Below are 17,729 nucleotides of genomic sequence, written 5' to 3' on the forward strand. Positions count from 1 at the left end.
TCTTCAAGGAAGTCTTTCTGTGCTGAAGACCAGATTGTATTCTCCTCAGAGGTTCTAGGTCTCTCTGAGTTAGTGTCTTTCCCTTCCAAGAATTTTTCTATGGATCCACCTTTCTGCTGACCCTTCTTCATTTTGCTAAGACCTGAGTTGGGGAGGGGCTGGTTCACAGAGGCTTGGGATCGCTAAAGGCTTTACTCACTGAGTGCGGTTTCTCTGGCTGGCCAGTAGGAGGTGATGGTTGCTTTCTCTGGAGTGTCTATGACCTTGGTTGAGGCCCTCTCCCTTTCCTTGAAGGGAGGAGTTGGAGGTATTGAATTCTTTTGCCTTCAATCAATGGTGGGCTTTACCCTGGCCTGAGGTCATTCCTCAGCTGGGCTGGTTCTTCTGCTCACACACCTGGGCCTGAGGCAGAAGTAGTTTGCATTTGTTTGTTAGGGGAGAAGTCTGAGTTATAATGGGACTCAGCCCAGAGGAGCCCAGGGATTGTGTCCGCTGCTCCCCTGCTCCAAAATTCTCCCCCCAGCCCTGTCCGGGATCTCTAGGGGGACAGCTCCAACACCAGTGCCTCTGCTCCCCTGCAGACTCATGCCCCCGTGGTCCAGCCCCACCTCTGATCCAGCAGGTCCGGCTCTCAGGCCCTCAGACTCCTGGTTCCAATTCAGCTGCTAGTCTGGTTGATTGGGGCTGATCCTCCCTCTGGGCCCAGACTCACCCGCCCAAATTCAGCCACAGCTCCTGCTGGAGACAAATCCCGAGGTAGATGTTCTTTCTCTTGGCTTTTCTTTCTGGGTTTTGTAGGTGAGATTTCTTTTAAGAGGTTTGTTTCATGTGATACACAGGGAGGAGATCAGGTGACTTGAGAACTGTGCCTGTCTTCTCTCCACCATCTTGGCCGGAAGTTCGCACATGAATTATAGTGGATAATTTTTCCACTGCTAATGAAGAAAGGTCAAACTTGAATTACCTCTAAGGGAGTGAAATTAAAATTTAAGAAAAGCTCAAAGACTATGTTTACATCTATTGTACACAATGACAAATAACCAGTTGAAATATGAAAAATTAGTCCATCAGTGTTCTGGGAACAGTTTTCTTTTTAAATAAAAAATATTTTATTTGTTTTCCAATTATATACAATAGTAGTTTCTACCTATCATTTTTTGTAATGCATATTAAAGAAGACCCTTTTATTTCTGTGGGTCAAATCTTTGACAATTAATCATTGAAGAAAGTCACTGGCAACTGGGTCTTATTACTTATACCCTGTACCACTTCCCCTTTCTACACATTATATTCTTGTGTATTTACTGTCTTTTGCCTTTCTTTGTATCCCCAGTGCTTAGCAGAGCACTTTAACACATGCTTATTGAATGTTTGACTTTAGTAAAGGTGAATTCTTATCACCCACTAGCAAGCTTCTAGTGGTTGGATCTGGTCATTTCCTGAGGATCACTGAATTCCAGCAGTGAACTGAACACTCTGTCATGGGCCCTCTTTTTTTTTGGGAAAAAACCTATCAGACTGTCCTGTCCCTAGATAGGCTTGCAACACACATCATGGGGAAAAATGATTTCCTTTCAATTGTCATATACTGGGCTCCTTGGGTCCTATGTTGTTGCTGTTAAGCTGTTTCAGTAGGGTTTGACTCTTTGTGAACCCATTTGGGGTTTTCTTGGCAAAGATACTCAAGTGTTTTACCATTTCCTTCTCCAGTTCATTTTACAAGTGAGGCAACTGAGGCAAACAGAATTAAGTGACTTACCCAGGGTCACACAACTAGCAAGTGTCTAAGGTCAAATTTGAACTTAGAAAAAGGAGTCTTCCTGACTCCAGACCTGGACCTATCTCCATTGTGCCACATACCTAACCTTGGGTCCTACATTCAAACAAATAATTACATTGTAAACACAATCCAGGCAGAGTTCCAGGACACTGAGTAATCTCAACTAAGATAGATAGATAGATAGATAGATAGATAGATAGAGTTAGAGATTCAAAACACTTATGCTGAGTACTGGATGTTAGATAAGTTCCAATAAGACATATAGTTCCCTGCTCTTGTAGATCTGACAAGTCAGTAGGAGTTCAAAGCACATGCATATATAGCTAGAGAACACAGTTATCCATTATATGTGACTTTGAGAGACCCAGGCACAATGCCATAATATGTCTGAGGGAGAGGTTCAGGATCCTAGATTTATAGCTAGAGGAGTCCTTGAATGCAATCTAGACCAAATTCCTCATTTGTCTGATGGGAAAACTAATAGATCAAGGGAGGTTTCATGGAGATCGCATTTAAATTGAACTTTAAGAATGGGTAGGAATTCAGCAAATTAAAAAGGAGAAGGGTTTCCAACTGCTGTGAAGCAGGTGTTATGGAGAACTTAGAACTTGGTCAAACCCTTAAGACCCTCAAGGCCATGCCCTGCATCCCAGGCCTGTTGTTTTGACTTTGTCCTACCACTTTGGTGACTGGAAATGAGAGTGAGGCTGATAACTTTGTACAAACTCTGCCTCACTTAAATCCAACTTATGATCAAGTCAAGACCTCATCTGTGATATCATTGGTCATCTTCTAAAACAAAAGATGAACAATAACATGGTCAACATTATGCCTTATAAAAATTGGGGGTAAAAAGAAAAGCAAAAAATAGTCCATATTCAGGAATGTACATTTTGAAAGGGGAGATGATGTATAACTAGGTATATACAAGATATATACAGAGTAGATGGAAGGTTTATATAGTTCCTGGTCTCAGAGAATGGCAAAGGTCATTCCCTTGGGCTTTGCTTATAGATGGAAACCTGTTGCAATTAGGTCCTTTGGGGATAGTCACTTATAATTAGTAGTCATTGGCCTAATCTCTTCCCTAGGGGAACCAAAGGAAATGCTAAGAGGGAATGGTTCTCTGAGCCAATGCCTGGTGATGGTATGACCTTCAGTGCCTGAGACCCAGGGACAGAAAGCAAAAAAAAAGTTGGAGGACCATCATGGAAAGAATATAAGTTCTATGAGAACAGATAATGTTTCATTTTTGTTTTTGTATCCCCGGTATCTACCACAGAGCTTGCCACAGAGTAAAATCTTAATAAATACTTGTTGTTTGATTGATTGAAGGAGATTAGACTTGTTTTACTTGTTCCCAGGAGGCACAACTAGGAACCCAGGGTAGAGAGTTCAGCTCAGCAAAGACTCAGCAAAGAACTTTCTAATCATTAAGGATGTATAATAATGTGACACACTGCCTAGTGAAGCAGTGAGCTAGCATTCTGTCACTAGAAACAGCTAAGCAGGGGTCTAGGTAGCTATAAATCAAGGATATTTCAAAAGGATCTCTGTAGTGTGGGGATTTTGGATGATATGACTTCTGGTGTCCCTTCTGGGTCTGAAGCTATTATTCTCTGAGTTCACAAAACTACAGTCACAAATTATGCAAACCCTGTCCTTGTGATAATAAATGACACCTGATGGATCAGTGTAAATACATTTTAAAAACCTTTTCTTCAAGAATTAAATATACAGATTTGGAAATTGAAACAATAATAAAAGAAACCCCTGCTGTTTGATATTTATCAACAGTTTGATTTGGTATTAGTGGAAGGACATTGGATTTGGAATCAGAAAATCTGGATTTCTACCATAGCTATGTGACCTTGAGCAAATCACTTCCCTTCCTCTAGTTTTTTAAAAATTTCTCTTCTGTAAAACAAGGGGTTGGGCTATATAATCTCCAAGCTCCCTTACCATTTGGAAATATTATGATTCCATATGCTTCTATTCTTGAGAAGGTGTCCTACTTCTGCTTGGCAACATCATGAGTTAGCAAGTTGACAGCCTCACTTGAGGTGCTGTTTATATATTCTGGGCACATGTAGTTTATGGTATTTTATTATTTTGTTTTCTTGTCATTTTTACAAATGTAGCTTTGTGATCAAACATTGACTATGAGTGAGATGATGAGAAATACAAGTGTTTTCACATAGATACTTTCCCCATACATGAAACACTTGCACAATCCGCTCAGTGTATATTCTCATAGAAACACACATACACAATGCTATGCTTAAATATATTTCCTATACACATATTCAAACTCCTAAACACGAATATTCACCCACATTTTCTCACCCACACAAACGTACCAACATTCTTGTGGGAACACATTCTTATACACACACATATACATTCACATGAATAGCAATATACTATCATTCTCATTCTTTTACAGCAACATACATTTTTGTACATGCACACATATTCATGTTTAAATCAGCATATTGTCTTTTCTCTTACACACGAAACAGAACCACATTCTCCTTTGTGCATACTCTCATACACATATATATTTACAAATATAGGAAAATATTAACTCCTGTGATTCTCTGCTTATCTGTTTCTATCTCTGTCTTTCTGTCTGTCTGTCTGTCTCTCTCTTTGTGTGTGTGTGAATGTTTATATTCAAAAAGAGTGCTACAGCTCTTTGATTAATCACATACATCCCCTTCGAAAATTTACTAAAAATTGTTGTTGTTAAATCATGTCCAACTCTTCATGACCCTGCCAATAACTGTCCATGGGATTTTCTTGGCAAAGATACTGGAGAGGTTTGCCATTTCCTTCTCCAGTGCATTAAGGCAAATAGAGGTGACAACCAAGGTTACACAGCTAGTAAATTTCTGAGATTGAATTTGAACTCAGGTCTTCTGATTCTAGGCCCAGCACTCAGTCTACTAAGTCACATAGCTGATTTTACTAAAAATGAACAGGTGATCATTAACATCTTGGAAATTACCTTGTAAACACAATTGGAACTCTCCTTCAGGGTAGAGAAGTGATAAGTAAGACACTTAGCCCAGCTGCTGCTGTTGGGAATGAGTATGGAGGTAATAGGAGATTGTTGCCCTCCTGCCCTCTGGTTTGGGGCAGCAGATGCAGATCACAAGCTGTGTACAATCTTTTTCCTTGTAAGCTCAAGCATTGCTGTTTGCACAGAGGCATGAAAATGGCTCAGAGAATCTGAGAGCTAGGCAGGACTATGGAAAATTTTTTTAAGCAGATTTAAGATCAAAGCAGTTCTTCTGGTGTCAAAGAACATTCCTTTCTGGCAACTGACTTGTGATGTCAGGGTTAATGGTGGGGAACAGGACAAGGAAACAGCCTCACTGTCCAAATTAGATTTGTGGGTATTTCCTGTCATTACTTTTTAAGATCTGGTTTGCAGAGTGAGCTTTTAAGATGGGAAAACTGATCCTGAAATTAGTATCTGGTGCCACCAGCTGCCAGAAGATTCTCTAGTCTTGTGGTCTGAACTAACACATTGTAGATGTGATTAACAAAGATTGTTAGTACCTACAGCAAAACTCCTACTCCCAGTCTATTAATAAATAGTTCTTTTTTTAGTACTCTAAGATGGAAAGAATCATATATTATATATATGTAAAATATACATATACATATATATATATATATGTATGTAAAATCTTCAAAATGACCCTGTGAGGTAGATAAAATAATTTTACCCACATTTTACAGAAAAGAAATTAGGTCCTAGGGAGATTCAGTGATCTGTCAATGACATTTCAGTAGGTAAACTTCAGACTCCATTTGAACTGAGGTCTCCTGATTCTAAGTCCAATGCTCTCTTCACTACATTCATTATCTCTTCCTGTTCCCCCATCTTATATGGGGGAGTCATATAGAGTCTTCTCCTCTGTCTGACAGATAAGAGGATTTTATTCATAAGGGGAGATTTTCATTTTTGTCTTTGTCATCTCAACCCCTGGCACTAGTGGGTACATATATGTTCACTGAATTGAACTGAGTTTTGAGAGGTCTTCAAGGAGCCTCTTAGAAAGGAGGCTGATGGGGGCAGCTAGGTGGCACAGTGGATAGAGCACCGGCCCTGGAATCAGGAGTACCTGAGTTCAAATTTGGCCTCAGACACTTAATAATTACCTAGCTGTGTGGCTTTGGACAAACCACTTAACCCCATTGCCTTGCAAAAACCTTAAAAAAAAAGAAAGAAAGGCTGATGACTGACAGATGTAGAGTTTCCAAGCAGTGCTTGACTTTGCCTCAAAAATGAATGCAAAAAGTATTGGAAATTGAGGGGATGACCATCAATTGGAGAATGACTAAGTTGTAGTATATGAATGTAATAGAATACTATTGTGTTATAAGAAATGATGAGCAGATGAATTTTATAAAAACCTTAAAAGACTTAAATGAACTTATGCTGAGTGAAGTGAGATGAACCAGGACATTGTACACAATAGCAGCAACATTATGTGATCAACTGTGGTAGATTTGGCTTTTTTCCACACTGAAGTGATTAAAGACAATTCTGAAGGACTTAACATAGTAAGTGCTATCCATATCCAGAGAGAGAATTATGGAATCTGAATGCAGATTAAAGCATACTATTTTCACTTTATTTTTGTTTTCTTCCTCATGGTTTCCCCTTTTTGTTCTGATTCTTCTTTCATAATGTCACTAATATAGAAATATGTCTAACATGATTTTGCATTTATAACCTATATTAGATTGCTTGCTGTCTTGGGGAGAGGGGAGGGGAGGGAGGAAGGGAGAATATTTTATAAGAATGAATGTTGAAAACTATCTCTACATGTAATTGGAAAAAAATAAAATACTATTAAGAATAAAACAAGAATGAATGCAAAGCAGCCCCTCTGGATTCATAAGAACAAATTTTTATTTACTTTATTTATAACACTTTAAGTTTTATAAAATGCTTTCCTCATGGATATCCTGCAAGGTAGTAGTGCAAATATCATATCTGTTTACAGGTGAGAATGCTGAGGCTAAGAGAAGTTAAATGAAGTCCACAGTTACATAGGTAAGGAAAGGATTTTAATCCCAGTTTTCCTTAATTCCGATCCAGTGTTCTTTCTGCTACATCCATCTTCCAATGCTTTAGGATTGAAATCTGAGTCAAGTCTTAGTCTGGACTCTTTCTACTTCTCTTTCAACTTAATACTTCCCTTTTCTATCCTCCCCCCACCCCATGATACTTTCAGGTCTCAGCTAAAATAAAACATTCTGCCAAAAGTCTTTCTCCATCCCCTCATCCCTTTACTTATAATGAATCTTAGATGACCTCCATTTTCCCTGTATCTATCTTGTATATACATATTTGTTTAATTGTTGTCTCCCCAATTGGACTTTAAATTCCTCAAGGGCAAGGATTGCATTTATTTGTAGGTTTTTGTTGCCTCATGTATATATGTGTGTGTAAGAGTGATTATATGTAAATGTAATCTGGTATTAATGCAATTGTAAATTGTAATTTTGTAATGTAAAAGTTAATGCAAAAATGTAAAATGTAAATTATAAAATGGTATTGCTGTAATTAGGGAAATCCATTAGATCTATGGAAAAGAAAGGAGTAAGTAATACTGCTTCATGAAGGATTATATTAACATCTCTAACCTAAATAGACATTATTTAGCTAAGGTTTTAAGGAGAGGATAAAGGAATTACTTTCTTGGAATATTTTAGACAGCATGCAACATTCTTGCTTTTGGATGTCTTTACATCATTAGTAAAAAGAGAAACTGACCCAGGTAAAGCTTCAACATGTGGGAAAGTATATTTAAATGATCCAATGTATATGAAAAAATCCTTTAGAGCAGGTGTGTCTAACCTATAACCTATCTTGATTTTGTTGTGCTTTTTGGTAGTGTGGGTTGAATTCTATTTGTGAATGGATATTGAATTCTGTATGCAGTCCTTGACTGGTTTTTGTAGAGTGATGGGCCCAGAGGAGCTAAAAGGACAAACATTTAGAAGTTATCTCAATATCATAGATGAGAAAACTGTGGATCAGAGAACTGAAGTGACATTCAGGGTCACTCGATTAAAAAAATTACAGAAATAATGTAAGTGAGGTTGATAAGAGGAGACCTTGATCAGTTTGATGAGTTTGCAGGCATGACTCCTGACTAGATTCAGAAAAACATCTACTCATAGAGAGTGTGGGCATAAGAATTAGTGCCTTTTTTGAAAGGCCAGAATATAGTTCCTGACTGTTAAGTCAAAACATATTTATTAAGTGCTTATTATATACCAAGCACTATGCTAAGTACTAGGGATACAAAGAAAAAGACTTCTTGAAGAAAGTCTGAATTTTAACTGAGATTTGAAGAAAATCAGAGAAATCAGGAAGCAGAGTTGAGGAGAAAGAACATTACACGAAATGCAGATAATACCGAGATTCAGAGGAATTGGGATCTGGGAATCTCTCACTTGGGAGCTGGAGATCTTATTCAAGGGGCAGCAAGGAGACCAGTATCCATGGACTTTAGAGGATGAAAAAAGGAGTATGGTGTGAGAAGACTGGAGAGGTTGGAAAGGTTATGAAGAGCTTTAAAAATCTAATAGAGGATTTTATATTTGATTGTTTATCAGATCTAATGAACTATCTTTTTTTTTATTCTATTGTATAAATGATACTAATACCTATTTAATACTGAAAGTTATCCCCTTCCCATCTGAACCCAAGCATAAAAGAAGACCAGGAGAAAGACTGGTGGAGGTATGACAACTTCTTTAGGTCATGGAATTTTGTACATAGCATAATTTTTAGTACTTCCTGGAAAATAAACATGGGAAAGCTTTTCTAAACTTTAAAGAAATCAGTCATTCTTAGAAGTCCCTCCATCCCCAATTATTATTCTGGTGATTATTATTGATTGTCTTGGGACAGAAGCATAAAGGGGCTGCATATGCTTTTTTTTTTTTAGCATAGGAAGCCAGACACTGGAGACCAGAAAATGGATATTCTCAACCCAAGAGCTAGAAGCAGCTGGAGCAATAGAAGTGTCCCTGCAGAAGCACAAGAGATAAGCAGGTGCTTACTCATGTTGCCAGAGAGGAGAGTTCATGGATAGTATGTAGAGAAAGGAGGGGAATTTGATTTCTTAGGCAGCATGATCCCAGAATCTAGTCTTCTAGACAAAGATGAATGGTTTCCTAGGCAGTACCAGTTTTGGGATTATATTATGAATGAACCAAAGTTCAAGAGTTTTGCTTACAAAAAAGGGGACCTCCTGAGCAATGTACCTCTTGGAGATAGATATCAATTACCTTCATGATCTCTGAAGTTGGACAGCAAAACCATGAGGGGCTAGGGGAGAGAGAGCAGAACTGAATATTTCTCAATATTCCTGTGAATGTTTTCAGATAGTGTAGTTGGCTAGGAAGGAGAGGCCTAACCAGAATTCCCCAAATGTATTTGCTTTTTGTGGGAAAATCTAGACTGAAAGGAGTTCTACCATTATTGAGAGATATAAGGATTCTTAGGGTGGAGCTAGAGGAGCTAGATGGCAAATTCAAATTTATTCTTCCTCCCTCCCTCTCCTCTCCTCTCCTCCCCTTCCCTCCCTTCTCTTTCTCCCTCCCTCCCTCCCTCCCTTCCTTCCTTCCTTCCTTCCTTCCTTCCTTCCTTCCTTCCTTCCTTCCTTCCTCCCTCACTTGCTCCCTCTCTCTTTCCTCCTCCCTCCCTCCCTCCCTTCCTTCCTTCCTCCCTTCTCCTTTCCTTCCTTCCTCCCTCACTTGCTCCCTCTCTCTTCCTCCTCCCTTCCTCTCTCCCTCCTTCCTTCCTCCCTTCCCTCTCCCTTTCTCCCTCTCTCCCTCTCTTCCTTCCCTCCCTTCCCCTTCCTCCCTTCCCTCCCTTCCTTCCTTCCTTCCTCCTTCCTTCCTTCCTTCCTTCCTTCCTTCCTTCCTTCCTTCCTTCCTTCCTTCCTTCCTTCCTTCCTTCCTTCCTTCCTTCTTTTTATATCTGTTTTGGCTCCTATGAGTCCTTTGTATTTTTGCTTTTTCTGAATGGTGAAATTATATTTTTTCCCATGCTTGATTTGTTTTTCTTCCCTTGAATACTTACATAGAAGCTGGTGACCTTCTCTACTTCACCCCCCCCCAATAACCTCCCTCCATCTGTGGAAATTTAGATAGGAACTATATTTATAGATTTTCTCAGAATAAACTCCAGATTGGGGGAATATGAGGCAAAGAGAGAAATGAACCTTTTGTATAGTTCCCAGGTCTGGCCTTGGTTTGTATGAGCCAAGAGATTTTCTTTGGCTATGTATATGTGACACCGAATACTCTACAGTCTGGCTATCAGCCTCATCATTTAGCTGAAACTGCCATCTTCAAAGTTACCAAGTACTTTTAAGTTCAGTTTATTGACAAGAGTTTATTAAGCATTACTATGGGACACAGACTGTGCTAAACACTGGGGATACAAAAATGACAAAAACACAATTCCTAATCTCAGTGAAGTCATGTTATAATTGCAAAATTTAATTCTAATCTTTCTTGACTTTTCTGAACATTGGACACTGTTGATACCTAGTTCCTTCCTAGCACCTCTTTTCTAGGTTTTTGTGATATTGCTTTCTTCTGGTTCTCCTCCTATTTGTCTGACAGGAGGCTAGGTGATGCAGTAATTAGAACACTGGCCTTGGAATCAGGAGACTGGGAGTTTGAATCCATCCTTAGACACTTGACTGTCACTTGCTGTGTGACCTTGGGCAAGTCACTAAACCCTAATTGCCTCACATCCTGGGCCATCTCCAGTTGTCCTGATTCATATCTGGCCACTGGACCCAAATGGCTCTGGAGGAGAAAGTGAGGCTGGTGACTTAGTGCAGCTCCTTCTCACTCAAATCCAATTCACATGCTTGTCATGGCATCACCTCCCTGATGTCTTCTTTGAAAGGAGGGACAAACAAACTGATACTTTTCAGTCTTTTTTGTGGGATCTTAATCCATGTTATATCATTAATCTTTGGTGTCTTCTCAAACTTTACTCTGAGCTTTCTTCTTCTATAGTTATAACAGTGGTGTCAAATACTAGGACCAAGGCATCATGGAGCCCACAAAGCTCAAGTGAGCAGAAAAAGATTAAAATGTAATTGGAGAAATATTTAACAAAGAAATACAACAAAACTTAGATAAGATTAATTTGTGGTTTTCTAAATGAATATATGGCCCATTGGGATCCCTATGTATGTTTAGTGACATTAGTTTCTATTTGAGTTTGAGACCATTGCTCTGTACTGGTTCATTTGGTGATCTCATCAGTGCCTTTGGTTCAGTTATCATCTCTGTGTAGATGATTCCAAATCTATATTGCTCTGGGAAAATCTCCAAACATAACTCCTATGACAGATTGGATAAGAAAACAAATGCCTGAGCATCCAAATTTATAAAGAAAAAGTTATCTGAGCTAAAGAAGATATGGGACAGGAGATTGCAATATCCTTTCTTAATTTTTATAAGTCTAATAGAAAGGAGAACAAAAGGGAAAATATGGGACAAATTGCTGGGAAAAACTAAAGCTAATAGAGTAGCAGAATATGTATTTTTCAGCACCACATGGAACTTTTACCAAAACTGACTATGCATTATTTAGTTCAGAGATACTGCAAACAAATGCTAAAAGGCATAAATAGTTATAACTCAGTGAAATAGTTATTATACAGACTGTAACACAATGAAAAAAATAATTCAGAGACCTCAAATGAAAGACACACAGATCCAAATGGATCTTCTTGTAGCTTAGGTAACTTTTCCTTTATAAATTTGTATGCCAAGTATTTGGAGCATATACATTTATTACTGATATTAATTTGCTTCTATGGTTCTTTGGAGTATAATGCAGTTTCATTGTTTATCCCTCTTTCTTTTTTTGACTTTGTTTTTGCTTTGTCAGATAGCATTACAACTCTTGTTTTTTTGAATTCATTAGTTGCATAGGAATTTTTTCTATACTATCAGTTTTATTTTGTTCACATCTTTGTTTTTAAATGTGTTTCTTGTAAGCAACACATTGTGGAGTTTTGTTTTCCTTTTTTGAGTTTTGTTTTCTTATTCAATCTGACATTCTTTTTTATTTCATTGAATTATTTAATCACTTACATTTAAAGTTAAGACAGGTTTATATTTCCTCTATTTTTCTCTAATAGTAGATATTTTTCAAGTTATGACTCCTTCCCTCTTCTTTTTAATTTGCTGCAAACACTATAGTTTGTTTCTTTAGTTACTTTAAATTAATCTTTTTCCTAAGGTGGCCCTATAACTCCTGGCTTTCTCCTTTTCTTTGTTACTCTTTTCTCTTTGGAATTTTGCTTTGTTAGTTCCTTTTTCTTTCTCAGTTTAAAAAATCTGTTTTTTTCAGTTCTTTTACTCTTTTTCTCTCTCAGTCAAGTAGGTTCCTCCTTTCTCTCTTCATCTGAACCTAATCATTGTTTTTAAAAGTTTCATTTTTTGTGTCCCTTTCCAAAAAGAATTTCACTTACTCATTCTCTTCATTATTCATTTTTCCTTTCCTTTCTACTCTAGATTTGCCTTCTTTGGTTCATGACCCCTATGCTTATCTAGTCCCCCTTTAATCTCTAAATGCCTCATGGAGTCAAAACTTCTGAGGTATCTATTCTGGGTTCTCCCCTTTCAGCAGTTTCTGCCATTACTTGTAGAGATTGCCTATCATATTCCCCTTTTTAATTGTGCCTCATTCCTAGAAAACTGTCAATTTCTGTAGGTGACAGAGGACTCATTTCTATCCTTGTCCTATACCCTTCCCAATCACCTTCCTTTCCTATTTCCTACAAAATTTCCTCTCTGGTTCTGTACTCTACCCAGGTGCCAGTGCCCTTAGGAGTTCCAAACTTAGGAGTTCCACCCCTTCTCTATCCCAGAGTAAGATCAATGATCTTTCAAGTTGGTTGAATGGTTCTTGTCCTTTGTTATTAAAGAAGACCAATGTGTTGGAGACAAATTACAGTGTGTCTGACTGAGGCTGATTAGACCAATATGAGCTCTAAATGCTCTACCACAGGTTGGGCACAAGTAGTGCATGTGAATACCTAGGGTAGCTACTCTAAACTTACAGTTGTCACATTTCCTTTGAGCTGCTTCAATTCTGCTCTTCTCGTAGAGTATAGCACCCTCCCATGCTGTGCTGGGTGGTCCTGTGCCAGTGTCTTCCATGCTATACAATCAGCCTTAAAGTTCTTCAATGAGACCTTCAGGATGTCATGGTATTGCTTCTTCTGACACCCCTTTGTGAGCACTTGCCCTGTGTGAGTTCTCCATAAAATAGGTTTTTTTTGGCAAGTATTTGTCTGGCATTCTAACAAGGTGTCCAGCCCATTACACTCTCTGTAATAATGTTGGAATGTTAGGCAGTTTAGGCTGAGAAAGGACCTCAGCATCTAGTATCTTCTCCTGCCAGGTGATCTTCAAAGTTTTCCCAAGATAATTTAATTGGAAGCAATTCAGGTTTCTGGCATGGTGCTGGTAGACTGTCCAGGTTTCACAGGCATATGACAATGAAGTCAGCACACTGGCTCTGTAGACCTTCAGTTTGGTAGTCAGTTTAATATGCTTCTCTCCCACACATTCTTCAGTAGTAGGTGACCATTGGTGTTGCTATTTCCAACTCCATTCCTTCCAAGGATTTCCTGCCATTTCTGGTAATCTGAGCCTACTCTAGCATTAAAATCACCCAGAATTATAAGTTTGCCCTTTTTTGGTACATTGATGAAAAGGATTTCTAGGTGTTCATAACATTTTTCTTTTACTTCATCAATTTTCATCATGGTGGGAGTATAGATACTGACGATGGTGGCATGGTCTTTTCCTGGAAGTGGCAATCTCATTGTCATGAGCCTGTCATTCACTCCTTTTGGTAGATATTCAAGAATGCTGACTAGATTAGTCTTGGTTGCAAAACCTACCCCAGCTTCATGGTGTTCCCTTTACTGAGACCACTCATGAAAAAAGTGTATCTGGCTCGGACTTCAGTAAGCTGGCCTTCATTTGCCAGCCTTATTTCACTCAGGGCTACTATTTGAATATGATACCTGCTGAGTTCTCTTGCAACAAGAGCTGTTTGTCTTTCGGATCTGTTGGATCTTGTGTTGTCTATAAGTATGCACACGTTTCCTGTACTGATGGTGAGTGAAATCTTATTTGAAATTTTTGTAGAATTTTGTATCTTGACTGCACTGCTGGATCCCTGTCTGTCATGGTAATCAGCCCAGGTTAGGTAAGTGGACAATTTTTAGGGCACCTTTTCTAGGCCTCTTCCTCACATCAGGAGGTGAGTGGTGCAATCCTTTAAAGGGCTGCTCAGTCACCCAGGGGGCTGCTGAATCTCACTGTTGCTTTCCATGGGGAGATGACCCTATGGCCTTGGCCATCTTTGTGTTGGGTTGTGGCTATAGCTCCCAGCATATCCACACCTGCTGCTTTGTCACTTTCCTGTCACCACAGGACTTTGGGGAATGGTTATGAGTGATATCTTTTGTTGTGTGTGTAAATTGGAGGTAGAGCTACACGAAATCAACCACCTCACTCTCCTACAAAGTCATCATGATTCATCAAAGCAAGACAAAGTCAAGACAACTGGTGATGACTTTAGATGCAGTAGATGACCTTGGTGTCTTTGATGTTTAACTAAGCTCTGAGCACTCCACAACATCTGCTTCAGATGACCTCACATGCTTGGCGAAGACATCCCCCACTACTCACTGATGATTTTGAGACTCCCTCAGTAATCTTCAACCTGGTTTAGCCTGCCTGCCTGCTGTGGTGTGGCTGCTGTGCATGCTATAGCTTCTTGGAGCTATAGATGAGAGTTAAGTAACTCAGGTGGACATTAAAGGTAGAAAGCAGCCCTGAAGAGGGCTCAGCAGCCCTGAAGACTGTTCAGCATCCCTCACACCAAGGTACTAGTCTTCCTTGAGCATACCTACATCCCTCTTTCATGTATGAAATCCCCAAAATAGCACCCGAGGGTCCCCATTTCCTTTCACAGAACATCTTTGTTCAGCCATGAGGGTGTGGAACTCCCTCCCATTACTAATTGAAAGCCTCCTTCTTCTCCCTTCTTCCATCCCCTTGGTAATCCTTCTCTCTCCTATGTTACCCACTTCCCTACAGGTTTTTCTCTTCTTGAAAGACCAGTAATGCCTTCTAGCATCTTGATTTGGCCTGGGTACATCCCACATTCTTATTATCCTCCCTTCTTTCCTTCCATGAATCTTTTAAATTAGAAATCATTAGAATTCTTGACTATCAGTTTTGTGCTCTTTCCTTCAGGCTGCCTCCATTAATATGTCAATATATATATATATATATATATATATATATACATATATGTAGAAAGAAAAATTTTAAATTAGAGAGTGATTCTAATTGGGGAATTTCAGGTCCTCTGGCAACTGGGTTTGTGAGAGACACTTTTACTTGGGACCCCATATCACTCTTCATTCCTAATTGACTCAGTTAAACATAATACCTTTGCATTGAATTTTCAGAACCTTCCCCTGAGAACACTAGAATCTCTAGTAAGCCAGTAGCTTTAGTCACATAATTGAAACACTACCAGTCAGCAGGTCTTGTATCCCATACTATCAGGAATATATGCTCTGTTGAAGAATAGCCATGGTATGATGGAAGAGATCTGGAATTTGGTCCCAGTTCTCTTTCTCTCTTTAACTGTGTTAGAGTATATCAAACACTTTACTTTTAAGGGATACAGATTCCTTCCTCATTTATAAAAGGAGATGAATGATAATACCTGCTTTGAGATCTACAATGCTTTTACATGCATCGTTTAGACTTCAACAAGTATGTGATTTAGAAGGGGCAAAGACAGACCAAGGAAATGAAAGAATGAGATCCTTTCAGGTAGAAATGAAACTATTATACACATTGGAACGAATTCTGTGGCTTCGAGGGTATCAAGTCCAGCAAGGATAGAAGCTAAGGGAAATTTTCTAGTGACTTGCAGATACTGTTCTATATTTGTGTTTGTTTGTGTCAATGCCAAGTAATAACTATGTATGTGTACCAAATTCAGTTGTTTTTCCTACTGGAGAATGTAGGATAGATAATTCTTGGATAGAATAGGAAAGTTACTTGAAAGGGGGAGAAAAGAAGAAAAAGAATCTGAAGGAGGTATAATAGTACCAGGTAAAAAGGTAGAAGACTGTGACAATGAAGGCAGGAAAGAAGGGCCAGTGAACCTTTGGAGTTTTGGAATAGTTATGAGGCTCTTCCCCTACACACCATGAGGCCATTGTTGAAGAGGCCACCACCCAGGGAGCTGTTACTGGAGTAATATTTTTTGCTCATACTCTTCCCTCATCTGTTCTTCCTTTTCCTATTTGTCTCTCCAGACTTGAAAACCTTATGAAAGACTTCTTTTTTATTTTTTAAATTTTTATTCCTTTTATAAGCAAAGATAATTTTCAACATTCATTCTTTTGTAAGCTTTTTAGTTCCACATTTTTCGACCATCCTCCCTTATCTCTGCCCTACCCTATAACAATCTTATAGGTGGTACATATACAATCATGTTTAACAGATTTCCATATTAGTCATGCTGTGAAGGAAGAATTAGAAATAAGGGGGGGGACCATGAGAAAAAAAGAAAAACATAAAAGAAGTTTTTAAAAAGAGAACATAGTATGCTGTGATCTTCATTCAGATTCCATAGTTTTTTCTCTGGACATGACTGGCATTTTCTATAACAGTCTTTTTGGATTGTCCTTGATCATTGAACTGCTGAGAGGAATTAAGTCTATCATAGTTGATCATCTCACAGTGCTGCTGTTAATGTGTACAATGTTCTCATGGTTCAGTTCTATTCATTCAGTTTCAGTTTCTACAAGTCTTTCCAGGCTTTTTATTCAAGGCAAGACTTACTTCTTCCATGAAATCTTCCATGACCACCCTGGTCTGGAGCAATTTCTCTACTTGATAATCCATTATAGCATTTAATTAGCATTACATAATTTAACCCTTAATTATATACTATTTTCCATTTTTCTCTAGTTGTCTGATGATAATAGTAATAATATATATCGTGCTTTAAGATTTGTAAAATGCTTTACAAATATCACTTTTTTATCTTTTTTAAAAATATAAATTTATTTATTTTATATTCCAGTTATATTCAAAGATAGTTTTCAACGTTCATTTATTTAGTAAGATTTTGAGTTCCACATTTTTCTCCCTCTCTCCTTCCCCCCACTCCCCTTGACAATGAGTAGTCTGATATAAATTATACATACATCAAAATGTTAAAAATATTTCCATTTTAGTCATATTGTGAAATCAGAACAAAGAAGAACAAAAATCCACAAGAGGGTAAAAAACATAAAGCATAAATCAAATTTTTTAAATGAAAAATAATATGCTTTAGTCTGCACTCAGATTCCATAATTCTTTCTCTAGATGTGGATAAAATTTTCCATCAGAAGTCCTTAAATATTGTCTTTGATTATTGTTCTACTGGGGAGAGTTAAGTCCATCATATTTGATCATCACACAAAATTGCTGTTAATGTGTACAATGTTCTGGCTCTGCTCATTTCACTCAGCATCAGTTCATGTCCTTCAGGGTTTTCTGAAGTCTTCCAATTAATGATTTCAAATGTAATAATAGTACTATAGTACTCCATTGCATTCATTTACCACAATTTATTCAACCATTTCCCAACTGATGGACATCTCAATTTCCAATTGTTTGCCACTATAGAGTTGCTATAAAGATTTTTGTACATGTGAGTCTTTTCCCCTTTTTATGATCTCTTTGGGATACAGACCTAGGATTATTGGATCATAGGTTATACACAGTTTTAGTAACCTTTGGATATAGTTCCAAATTGCTCTCACAGAATGATTGGATTGGTTCA

Source organism: Macrotis lagotis, chromosome 8, assembly GCF_037893015.1.
Source record: "Macrotis lagotis isolate mMagLag1 chromosome 8, bilby.v1.9.chrom.fasta, whole genome shotgun sequence".
Taxonomy (NCBI): domain Eukaryota; kingdom Metazoa; phylum Chordata; class Mammalia; order Peramelemorphia; family Peramelidae; genus Macrotis; species Macrotis lagotis.